Source organism: Meles meles, chromosome 3 (assembly GCF_922984935.1).
Source record: "Meles meles chromosome 3, mMelMel3.1 paternal haplotype, whole genome shotgun sequence".
Classification (NCBI taxonomy): Eukaryota; Metazoa; Chordata; class Mammalia; order Carnivora; family Mustelidae; genus Meles; species Meles meles.
Window position 1 is genome coordinate 44,728,283 of NC_060068.1, and position 12,407 is coordinate 44,740,689.

Consider the following 12,407-nt stretch of genomic DNA (forward strand, 5'->3'; position numbering starts at 1 on the left):
AAAACCATAAACCCCATTATGATCTCGACACCCCTAAATAAACATCCTACGTGTTCAGATCAGGTCTTGCCGCTTTAAATTGCATTCACAGGGGCGCCTGGGTGGCTCAGTGGGTTAAAGCCTCTGCCTTTGGCTCAGGTCATGATCCGAGGGTCCTGGGATCGAGCCTCACGTCGGGCTCTCTGCTCAGTAGGGAGCCTGCTCCCCCCACCCCCGCCGCCTGCTTCTCTGCCTACTTGTGATCTCTGTCTGTCAAATAAATAAAATCTTAAAAATAAATAAATAAATTGCATTCACACTCTGATGACTTCCAAATTTATATCTCTGACACAGACCCAGGCTCTACATTCATCGCTGCTCCGCATCTTCCCTTGGTGTCTCACAGGCATCTCGAATTGACCATGGCCAGTACTGAGCTCCCTTCTGCTGCCATAGACTGGCTGATGCCCAGTCTTCCCAGCTCAGGATGGCACCACTGTCCGTCCACTTGCTCAGACCCTAGACCTCCCTGTTATATTTGATTCCTCATTTGGTAAACAGACTCCAGTTGGGTTATCAGTCTGTCCTCCTGTGTCTGCTTTCACTCACTGCTCCGCCCCACCACTCAGACCTCTCTAACTCTCCTTCCTCCTGGTCGCTCTAGGCATGCAGACATGTCGGGTATTTACAGGGACCCCCTCTGCCCACCCCAGAGAGTCTCACTTCCTTCGGACCTATGGTAAAGGGAATAACGGACCTCTAAGAATGTCTGCACCCTGGTCCCCAGACCCGTGAATCTGTCACCTTCTGTGCAGAAGGGACGTCATAGATGTGGTTAAGGTTAAGGACCTTGAGTCACAGAGCCTATTTTGGATGATCTGGCTGAGCCCAGCATCATCACGGGAGTCCTTCAAAGTGGAAGAAGACTCACACAAGCAGATCAGAGAACACCTAGAAGGATTGCTGCTGCTGGCTTTGAAGATGGAGAAAGGGGGCCCCAAGACAAAGAACGCAGGCACCTTCTAAAAGCTGGGAGCTATGTACTCACCTAACAACCAGCAAAGAAATGGGGCCCCAGTCCTGTAACCACAAGGAAATAGAAACCTTTTCTCCCAACAAACCCCCAAAGGGAACACAGCCCATCAATACCTTGATTTTAGCCCCATGAGACTTGAAGCAGAGAAGCCAGCCAAGCACACTGGACTCCTCACCCCGACAAATGTGAGAGAAGAAATGGAGCGTTGTGTTTGTACAGCAGGAAGAGAAAACTAATACAAGGTCTCTGCTCAGATAGGACTTGATCTGTAAGACCTTGCCTGACCACCCCACATGACAGCCATACCCACTTTCATCCAGGCCCTCTCTGTCCTCATTACCCAGTTCTGTTTTCCTTGGTAGCACTTAACCAGCTAACCTGCATTTACCTGTGTGATTGTCTGTGTCCCTCTTCAGTGTTTTAAATGGAATCTTATGGTCCATCACTCTTGTGTCTCCAAGGACTAGAACAAAGGCTGGCTTGTGGTTGGTAATTATCCTTGTTGAGACACTGAATGGAGCTCGCTATTTGTCTGCCATCTAGTGTCTTACAGAGATGCTGTCTTTCTAGGCTGGCTGCACTTACACTCAGCAGCTCCCTCCTGTATCTGCTACCTCAGGCCCTTTGCACTTGCTCTGCCTAGTGCATGCCCTTCGTCTTTGCCTACCTACACTCTAGGTCTGTTCAGAAACATCGGCTCTTGAAAGAAAGCTTCCTAGATTCCGGAGAGCAAATTCTATTTTCCCTTAGTGCACACAGATTTTTAAAAATATGTGTTTTATATTGAATATAGCTCAGTTAGCTTTTTATTACCTTTATGATTTGTATCATACACCAGAATTATACATTGTTTTGGCTACATTATTGACTGCTTTCTTTCTAGTGTGTAGGCACCATAAAGGCTAGGATAATGGGTTTGCTCACCACTGTTTCTGTAGTAGTTGTTGGGTGACTGTGGAACCAGACTGAGTTTATAAATCCACTCCTAGTTCTGTGTCTAGGTTATGGGCCTCTGTATGGTTTGATTTCCTCACATTTTGAGTGGGAATAATAGTAGTACCTACCTCATAGGGTCTCATGTGGGTCAAGCCATTTAATAAATGAAAGTGCCTTGAACACTGCCTAGTACATAGGAAGCACTCAAAGAGCATCTCAGAAAGCACCAACACATTAATTATCCCACAAACTGAAACCGTGTGACATGCTTTTATCATTCTTATTTTAGTAATGGAGATACTATGGCTCTGAGATGTTTAGAGATTCGCCCAAGTTAGTAAGTAGTGCAGATAAAAATTTATCTCTTCTCCTTCTTTCAAAGCAGGATATAAAAGAGAATAATAAAGCTCATTAAGCATCTGTCTTTCAGAATGCCTCATTGTTTAGCATACTGTTTGACGTATTGTCACCACAGTTCAGGTAAGCAAAGAACCACCACTATTCACTTTCTACAGAAAGTCTAAATCAAAGTTATATGATATTGAAACTAATGAAAAACTGTGTTAGCCCATCAACATGTATGACCTGATGTATTTGAGTGCGTTTTTTCCCCTCACCCTGAATTGATTGATTGAATTTGTGTCAAATAGATGCGGCTTAAGAGGGAAAGAAAAATGAAGACTTCATAATCAAATAATCAGTCAGAGAGCTGCAGCTAAAATTAGTCAGTACTACGGTTTAAACTGAAAACCTGTAATTCTATAAATGTCACTGAACTCAGGAAAATTTTCCCTTTATAACCAGAGAGATTTAAAACTAAAACAATTAGCAGAGACAATGCCATTATTAGGATATCTGAAAATTATATGTGTGTGTGTGTGTGTGTGTGTATGGGAAATTTTCCAATACTACATAAACATGTAAAAGGGAAAACAAAATATATCTAACACCTTCTAGAATCATAAGTGAGTTGAAACATTGCTAATTTAAGCACCCAGACTCTAAATAGTACATCCAAAGCTCTGTTTCTTGATGTCTGAATCTTGGAAAACCCTTAGTGTCCCTCGACTTTGAATTAGAAACTGAGGGTTTCTGTATTACCCCTGCCCTGTATTACCTCCCTTCCGTACTTGGTTCCCACTATGCATATGATTTCAGTTTCACCATTAAAAATGAACATCATGGCTTTATATTTAGTACACTGTCACTTGAAGCACTTTCCTGACCAATTTTTAGCAGCATCCTTTGCCTTCCAGTTCTATAAGATGAAAACAATTTGTACCGTTTGCTTCCTTTCCCCATTCACCTCCTGTTTTCTGCGGGTTACTTCGTTACCTTTTATACCGACAAAAAAATGTTTACAATCTGTTCTGTGAAAAGAATTGTCTTAGGTTGTGTAGATTGATTCTAAAAACCGAGTACAATAGTTGGTGTTCCCAATATTATAATTATAGGTCTGTGTCTGTATGTTTATGTATATTTTCACTGTGTAATCAAGTGTTTGGAAATGTGGAGGATGAAATGTCTTCTTATAAATTATGAAATCTGCTCAGTGGAAACTGTTCCCAGCATTATCTCAAACAGCCACTCTGTTTTTCCTCTCTGGATTGTACCAAATATTGTTACATTTATTTTGCTTTGTATTTGGAACTGTATCCATTTTGTTTGGTTGGTTTTCCTGGACTCTTTAAGCAGTTTTTTTTTTTTTTTTTTGCCTTCACAGACCATCACTAATGGCTTATTTTCTGTAATTCTTATTTCTATTAATTTCTATAATTCTATTAATTTCTATAATTGATATTAATCATATCAATTCTCTTCAGCATACTTCTTGGAACCCTCTGGCTTCTTATTCTAGTTTGAATACTGTTCAGGCTACCAAGCTGCCATTTTGGGATTTTTCTAGCATTTTCATTCTAGGTTAGGGGCACAGCTTTTTGGCTTCCTCTTTACATTCTTTTTTTTTTTTTTAAAGATTTTATTTGTGTATTTGACAGACAGCAATCACAAGTAGGCAGAGAGGCAGGCGGGGGGTGGGGGGCGGGGGAAGCAGGCTCCCCACTGAGCAGAGAGCCGGATGTGGGGCCCTATCCCAGGACCCTGAGATCATGACCCGAGCTGAAGGCAGAGGCCTTAACCCACTGAGCCACCCAGGCGCCTCTTACATTCCATTTTTAAGAAGTAACTTCAGAGAATATTTCATCACAGTCTACATAATCCATAAAATGCTCCTGCGTATCTGGAAAGAGCCCTTTACCTTCTTGGTTTGCCTGGGTGTGGAATTATGAACAGGTTTTCTATGGATTTCTGGAGACTTATATTTGTCTGCGTACCCAGTACTTTAACCACAAGCCGTTTTCTTTGTCTGTGTGTTGTGTGTGTGTATGTGTGTGTGTGTTTTATTAAATTTTTATTAACATAAAACATATGATTTGTTTCAGGGGTACAGGTCTGTAATTCATCATCTTATACAATTCACAGCACTCACCATAGCAATACCCTTCCCAGTGTCCATCACCCAGCTACCCCATTCCCCGAACCCCACCCCACCCCCCGCAGCCCTCAGTTTGCACACATGAGCAACAGAGTGGCCTGTGAGGAAGCTGTGTCCATGTGACCATGAAACCCCTGTGTGCTTCCTGCTGGGAATTGCCTCAGCTGCCTCCTAATAACAGCCACTGGATAATGTCGCCTTCCTCTGTATTCATTTACGGTGTCCCAGCATCATAGTCTTTGATGATGACAACAACAATGGCTGGACTTCTGTGTTATTGTTAAATATACTTTTTGGTAGATACTTTGGTATATATTTTAATATATTTATTATTTTATTGTATATTATATATCTTATATATTAAATATAAATTATACATTTAAAATAAAATATATTTAATATATTTAAAACTATATAAGCAAATATGTAAAAATGAGTATATCAAATATATAAAAACATATTACTTTTATATATATATATTTTTTTTTTTAAAGATTTTATTTATTTATTTACAGAGAGAGATCACAGAGAGGCAGAGAGGCAGGCACAGAGAGAGGGAGAGGAGGAAGCAGTCTCCCCGATGAGCAGAGAGCCTGATGCGGGGCTCGATTCCAGGACCCTGAGATCATGACCTGAGCCAAAGGCAGAGGCTTAACCCACTGAGCCACCCAGGCGCCCACTTTTATATATTTTTGAGTTCTTCTAGCCATTGACAATTCTACATCTTCAGTAATTTTTTGCAAAAAGCATGTGGGGGTTTGGGAACACTTGGGTGGCTCAGCTAGTTAAGCAGCCAACTCTTGGATTCAGAGCAGGTCATGATCTCAGGGTCCTGGGATTAAGACCCACTTTGGGATCAAGGATTCTCCCTCTTCTTCTGCCCCTCTCCCCACTTGAGTGTATCATGTGCACATGCGTGCTCTTTCTCAAATAAGTACATTAAAAATCTTTTTTAAAAAATGTATGTATGAGATATTCATTTTCTGAGTTTGCCCACAGCTGAAATGGCCTTTTTGTGCCTTTCTATGTGAGTAATAATTTAGATGATTATGAAATAATAGTCTAGTAAAACTTTGCTGATATTGTTCTACATTTTGTAGGGGAGGCATTTAGTGTGTCAAAGAAAAAGTTTGGGGTCATCTTAATATCTTTGTTCCTGCTTTTTTTCATCTGTATTTTGCCAGTTTTTTTTTTCTTCATTACTGTAATTAAAAAAAAAAAAATTCCAGAGTAGGTAGAACACCTTATTTTTCCCTGTGATATGGTAAATACTTTTGATCTTCCTAGCTTAGGAAACTTAGATTTCTTTTTTGTCCTTAGTATTTCCTCTTGCTCTAAGTTTGTTTTTCTTAATTAGTTTTTGTTCTTTTGTCAGAGATTTTTCTTATTTGGGCAGGGGGAGGGTCCTTTTGGTGTCATGAATTTTCTTTGCAAAGAGGCATTGGTTTTTTTTTTTTGTTTTTTTTTTTTAAGATTTTATTTATTTATTTGACAGAGAGAGATCACAAGTAGATGGAGAGGCAGGCAGAGAGAGAGAGAGAGGGAAGCAGGCTCCCTGCTGAGCAGAGAGCCCGAAGCGGGACTCGATCCCAGGACCCTGAGATCATGACCTGAGCCGAAGGCAGCGGCTTAACCCACTGAGCCACCCAGGCGCCCAAGAGGCATTGTTTAAAAAAAAAAAAAACCACATGTATTAGTGCCCAGTTCTTATGGAGCTGTTCTCTAGTGGTGATTACTTATAGAACTGTCTTTTTTTCCTTAAGCAGTGGTTTATTTGAAACAGTCTTCTTCTTAAAAATATTTTAAAATTTATGAAATTTACATGTTTTCTAAGGCATGAAGAAAGCTATTAGCAGTTTCTCTGCAACCAAATATAATAAAATTAATAATGCCTCTCAGTTGACCAGTGTGGCATCTTGGATTAGAAGAAATATGATTTAAGCCTCAGAATAAGGACAAATTAAATTTTTACACTAGTTTTATTGCACTGTATACCTAGTCATTTAATATCATAATAATTTATAGTTAGAGGATTTCTTACCATGTTTCCCTCATAAAAGAACTGTCCTATGAATTCATACATGTTAAGAGCCTGGCTCCCTTGGGGATGCCTGGGTGGCTCAGTTGATTAAGTGACTGCCTGGTTCAGGTTGTGATCCTGGAGTCCCAGGATAAGAGTCCCACATCAGGCTCCCTGCTCGGCAGGGAGTCTGCTTCTCACTCTGACCCTTCCCCTTCTCATGCTCTCTCTTTCTTTCATTCTCTCTCTCTCCCTCTCAAATAAATAAATGAAATCTAAAAAAAAGAAAAAAGAAAAAAAAAGCCTGGCTCCCAACAGGCACACAGTAAATGGCCCTTTTAGCGGTGTAGCTTTTTGTAAGTGAAATAACAGTCTTTTTTTTTTTTAGATTTTATTTTATTTATTTGACAGAGAGAGATCACAAGTAGGCAGAGAGGCAGGCAGAGAGAGAGGAGGAAGCAGGCTCCCCGTGGAGCAGAGAACCCGACGCGGGGCTCGATCCCAGGACCCCGAGATCATGACCTGAGCTGAAGGCAGCGGCTTAATCCACTGAGCCACCCAGGCGCCCCGAAATAAGTCTTTTAAATTTTGTTTTATCTTCCTTGTTTGTTCTGAGTCAAGAAAGAGAGTATTTCAAGCCCAGAGTTGATTTCAAGCCTAGAGTTAATATTTGGGGCATGTTGTTCTAATTGAGCGAGTATTAAAACATAAATAAGAAAAGTCATATTTGAAGCTGGTCGTTGTCCTTTGTGGGTATCTCATGTTATCAGCATAACAGTTTTGTGACCCAAAGCACTTGGAGCTCTGGACTTTATTTGTTATTTGTTTTGTGTGTGTGTGTGTGTGTGTGTGTGCTTTTAAAGAAGATTTTATTTATTTATTAGAGAGAGAGAAAGAGAGGGAGAGAGCGAGCATAACATGGGGGAGTGGCAGGGAGAGGGGAAAGCAGACTCCCCACTGAGCAAGAAGCTTGGCATGGGACTTGATCCCAGGACCCCAGGATCATGACCTGAGCTAAAGGCAGATGCTTAACTGACTGAGCCACCCAGGCACCCCAAGTTTTATTTGTATATAGAGTCCCCACCTATAGTTGAAAGGCATTTAAATTATTTATTAGATATTTTTGCCTGTTACAGGAAAAAAAATTGTTTTTGCTTTGCTTAGAAGTGAATAACTTTGTAAAGTATGAGCTTCTTTTTTTTTTAATTTGACAGAGATCACAAGGAGGCAGAGAGGCAGGCAGAGAGAGAGAGGGAAGCAGGCTCCCCGCTGAGCAGAGAGCCCGATGCGGGGCTTGATCCCAGGACCCTGAGATCATGACCTGAGCCCAAGGCAGAGGCCCAACCCACTGAGCCACTCAGGCACCCCAAAGTATGAGCTTCTGAAGTCAGGAGGCCATTCTGCTGGAATATGAGTTAAATTCTTCCTTAGCTTAAGTTTATTTTATTTCTTAAAACACATTCCTAGAAAATTAGGTGTAGACCCAAATTTTGAAATATTTTATCATGGGCTTCCAGATTGCAGAGATACTATCACAAAGGAAAAAAACTGGCTCTAACATGTAATGAAAACTACAATTAGGAATGGAAATCTTGTCTTTAACGTATCTATTTTCCTTTTCAACTAAAATGTAATGACTTAATAATGTTCCCAAGCGTGTGGCTAGAATTTAGTCACATGAACAATATAATTTGTGTATGTGTTGTTTTTTTTTTTTTAAGCAAACCTAAATGGAAATCTTAATATGTTTTTTTAGTTACATGAAGCCTTCCTTGCTTTATCTAGAGGAATTTCTGGAAATCTTTGAGAACAAGGATATCTCCAAGAATAGAGGGTTAGACAGGGAGGTGGGACCTCTGTGTGATTTTATGTGAGATCGTTGGAATGGAAACTTATGCCACTATACACACTGGTTAAAATACATCCAATTAATTCTCATTTCATTCGCCAGCTTGCCAAAGTGACCAATAGCCAGTGTTGGTTAGGACGGGCCAGACATTCCATAGCCTGTTAGCTGTTGTGTAACTTTGTGGGGTGGGGAGGGTGGTAAATTGGTGAAGTTTTTGGTAATTTATCCTGTGTGTGTGTGTGTGTGTGTGTGTGTGTGTGTGTATACATATATATGTAAGTATATATACAGAAACAAGGATTATGTCTATATTTATATATAAATAAAATACATAAACATATACAGTTGGCATTGAGCAGTCTGGGTTTGAACTGTGTGGGTCTACTTTTATGTGGATTTTTTTTTCCAGTAAGTATAGTACAGTACTGTAAATGTATTTTTTTTTTTTTAAAGATTTATTAATTTTGACAGAGAGAGATCACAAGTAGGCAGAGAGGCAGGCAGAGAGAGTGAGAGGGAAGCAGGCTCCCTTCAGTGCAGAGAGCCCGACGTGGGACTCGATCCCAGGACCCTGAGATCATGACCTGAGCTGAAGGCAGCGGCTTAAACCACTGAGCCACCCAGGCGCCCTGTAAATGTATTTTTTATGATTTTCTTAACATATTCTTTTCTCTAGCTTACTTTATTGTAAGAATACAGTATACAATACATGTAACATATAAATAATGTTAATCAACTGTTTGTGTTAACAACTGTAGGCTATTGGTAGCCAAGTTTTGGGGGGATCAAAAGTTATACATGGGTTTTCGATTGCATGGGGGGTTGGTGCCCCTAACCTCCATGTTCATGCATCTACTATATAAACATACATATATACTTGAGTGTGTATGGTACAAAATAGTACAGTGACTTCATATCTACCTTAGGGTCCTAATTAATTAAAGTTTGATAACAAGTATACATAGGAGTACTAGGTAGCCATTAAAGAATTAGGCATTGCAAAATGTGCTGGTAAGATGTTCAACATGTACTAAATAAATAAAATAAGGTAAAAAATAAAATTCGTAGAAGTGAGGTAGTAGGACCCTATGATATGGCTACAGTTAGTGTAAGAAAGTAACAACTTCTGTATACATGTGTACATACAGAGCTTATATGTCTGGGGACAATTTGTGAAAGAATTCTTAAGATCCCTCTTGAGTTGGCACGGACTACACAAGTCTTTTAAGTAAGAAACTTAAACTTTTAAATTTACAGTCTTTGGAGTTTTTGAAACTTTTTTTTTATAAGTACATACTAATTGTTTTTAAGTGAAAGCCATACGAGCTAACATTTGGAACCACATTATAAGGAGATTGAGGGGACAGTGTGGGCACAGATCCTGACAGGAGGAGGTAATATAAAAAAGTATCCTTCTACTCTACAGAGTTGTATGCTTTTTATAAAGATTATTGGTCTGGTTCCATTGAAAGGGGCCCAACCTCCAAAGATTTGAGAATAAAGACCTCGTGACACCATGAGCCCTGTCCCTGCCAGGTGTCTGTGCTCCTCAGAAGCCCATCTAGGGGACAGAACCTCCAGAGAGGAATGAATGGAAGGTGTTGTCCTTATCCAGAACATTTCGTCCAAGAAATGGGGCTGTCTAAACTCTGCTCATTGAGAGTTTTACGCAGTGGTTAGAAGGGCAGGTTCAGGAACCAGATTGCTGTGTTCAAAAGGCAACTCTACTATGGTCAAGTTACTTAATCCTTACCTCGGTTTCCTGACATGTAAAATGGGGATAATACTACCTATTTCATTTGGAGTGGTGAGAACTAAATGAGTGATTATTATGAGTAAAGAGCTCAGAGCTGTGCCTGCACATAAGTACTAGAAAAATCCTTGTTGTTCTTGTTCCCTTGTTATTGCTATTTGACTGGGGAGAAGTACTGGAATGCTCTAAAAATATGATTAAAAATTTGGCCTTAACTTGTACATTTTATTTTACACATGCTACTTTTTTTAAAAAAGATTTTATTTATTTATTTGACAGACAGAAATTACAAGTAGGCAGAGAGGCAGGCAGAGAGAAAGAGGGGGAAGCAGGCTCCCTGCTGAGCAGAGAGCCCGACGCGGGGCTTGATCCCAGGACCCTGAGATCATGACCTGAGCCGAAGGCAGAGGCTTTAACCCACTGAGCCACCCAGGCGCCCACATGCTACTTTACACAGAACATACTGCTGTGACAGTAAAGCGTAAGTGGAATATATATGCATTGAGTCACTCTTGTATACACTTATTTATGGAAGTATTGAAGAAATGTGGTATCCAACTTACCTTTCTTTCTTTTCTCCTAATGTCTCTTTTTTCCCTGGCTGCTTTTCAGATTTTTCTCTTTCTTACTGGTTTTAAAGAATTTGGTTGTGATTTGCCTAGAATTATGGGTTTTTCCCCCACCATGTCTCTTGTATTTGGATCCATTGGGATTTTTTTTAGATTTGTGGTGTTATAGTTTTCATCAAATTTGGAAAAATTTTGGTCATAATTTCTTTAAATATATTTGTCTTTTCCGCTAGCCCCAGTCTCCTGTCTCTGCTCTCCTGTGGGGACTCCAATTATACATATATTCTTCTCTTTCAATTTGTCCCATAGTTTACCAATGCTCTGTGTAGCTATTTTTTAGTTTTTGTTCCCTTTTTTTTTCATTTGGGACAGTTTCTGTTTCTGCATCTTTAAGCTCCCTTAGCTTTTCTTCTGCAGTGTCTAGTCTGTTTAAATCCCATCCAGTGTATTTGTTTTAATTATTGATGTTGTTGATTTCATCAGTGGGACCCAGACTTGCTGTGTGTCTTTTTAGTATCTCCCATCGTCATGGTCACGCTTTCCTCTGGATTTCTATATAGAAGAAATTGCCTTGTAATAGTGATTTTAATGCTTTTATCTACTGATTTGATCATCTGTGTGATTTCTGGATCAGTTTCTATTGACTGGTTTTTCTTCTTATTGTGAGTTGTATTTTCCTGCCTCTTTTTTTTTCTTTAATTTTAGGATTGTCTTTATTTATTTATTTTTTATTAACGTATTTTTATTAACATATTCTTTGTTTCAGGGGTACATGTCTGTGAATCATCAGTCTTACACAATTCATAGCACTTACCATAGCACATACCCTCCCCCATCCCCCAGCCACCCCATCTCTCCCACTGCCCCCCTTTCCTTCTTCTTTTTGATGGGATGCCAGACCCTGTGAACTTTATCTTGTTAGGTACTAGATATTTTTATATTCCTAAAAATATTCTTGAACTTTGTCCTGGCATGTGGTTAAGTTACTTGGAAAGAGTTTATATTCTTTAGGTCTTGTTTTAAGCTTTTTTTTTAAAATATACTGGACTAAAAGAGCTGTTAATCTACTGTTAATTTTGTCCTACTACTAAAGCAAGACGTTTTTGAGAACTCTAACTAATGTTTCATGAATGATGAGGTTTTCTACCCTGGCATTTGGTAACAGGCTATATGCCCAGTTCTCTGTGAGCTCTGAACACTCTTCTTGCTAAGTCTTCTTATCCTTGGGTAAGTTTCCCCAATCCTACGTGTTGACAAGGGTTCAGCTAAATGCTGGAGGGAGACCTCTGGCAGGTCGCTGGAGTCCTCTCTGTGCGCAGCTCACTCTGTCGCAGTACTCTGTCCATGGAACTGGCTTCCCCTCACTTCCCCTCAGGGCTCTGACTGGGTAACCACAGGGCTCAACTTTGTTTCTTTTGTCTCTCACTCTTCTTCATTTCCTCATGTCTGATGTCTTGAGAGCCATATCTTTCCCACATATTTTGAGTTGTTTCTGGTGGGGGAGTAAATCTGCTCCCTGTAACACCATCTTGACCAGACTTGGAAATCACCCTGCTCTAGGCTTTAATTTTTTAAAAAAATCTGTAAACAGAAATTTAAAAAAAAAAAAAAAAAAAGTCCTTGTCCACCCACTCCCAGTCTGAAATTCCAGAGGAAGCTACATTCAACTTTTCTGGGCATTTGTGTCCAGATATTGTACCTCTCACTGCCACTCTGCCTGGGGAGACCTTCTCTGACAGTATGCTGTCTGAAACAACACCCTCGTTCAGCT

The 12,407-nt window shown here is 40.0% G+C and overlaps 1 protein-coding gene across 4 annotated transcripts in view; it reads left to right on the top strand.

The window, feature by feature from the left end:
* SNX24 (sorting nexin 24) overlaps positions 1–12,407 on the top strand; it is a 160,415-nt gene that overhangs the window by 73,695 nt on the left and 74,313 nt on the right. Inside the window, exon 1 of one of the 4 annotated variants that reach the window (XM_046000976.1) lies at positions 10,415–10,548. The exons of the other annotated variants lie outside the window; for them this stretch is intronic. The gene's annotated coding sequence lies outside the window, so the exon portion shown is untranslated. Of the gene's footprint in view, positions 1–10,414; positions 10,549–12,407 lie in introns of those variants that run through there. 4 annotated transcript variants of the gene reach the window in all.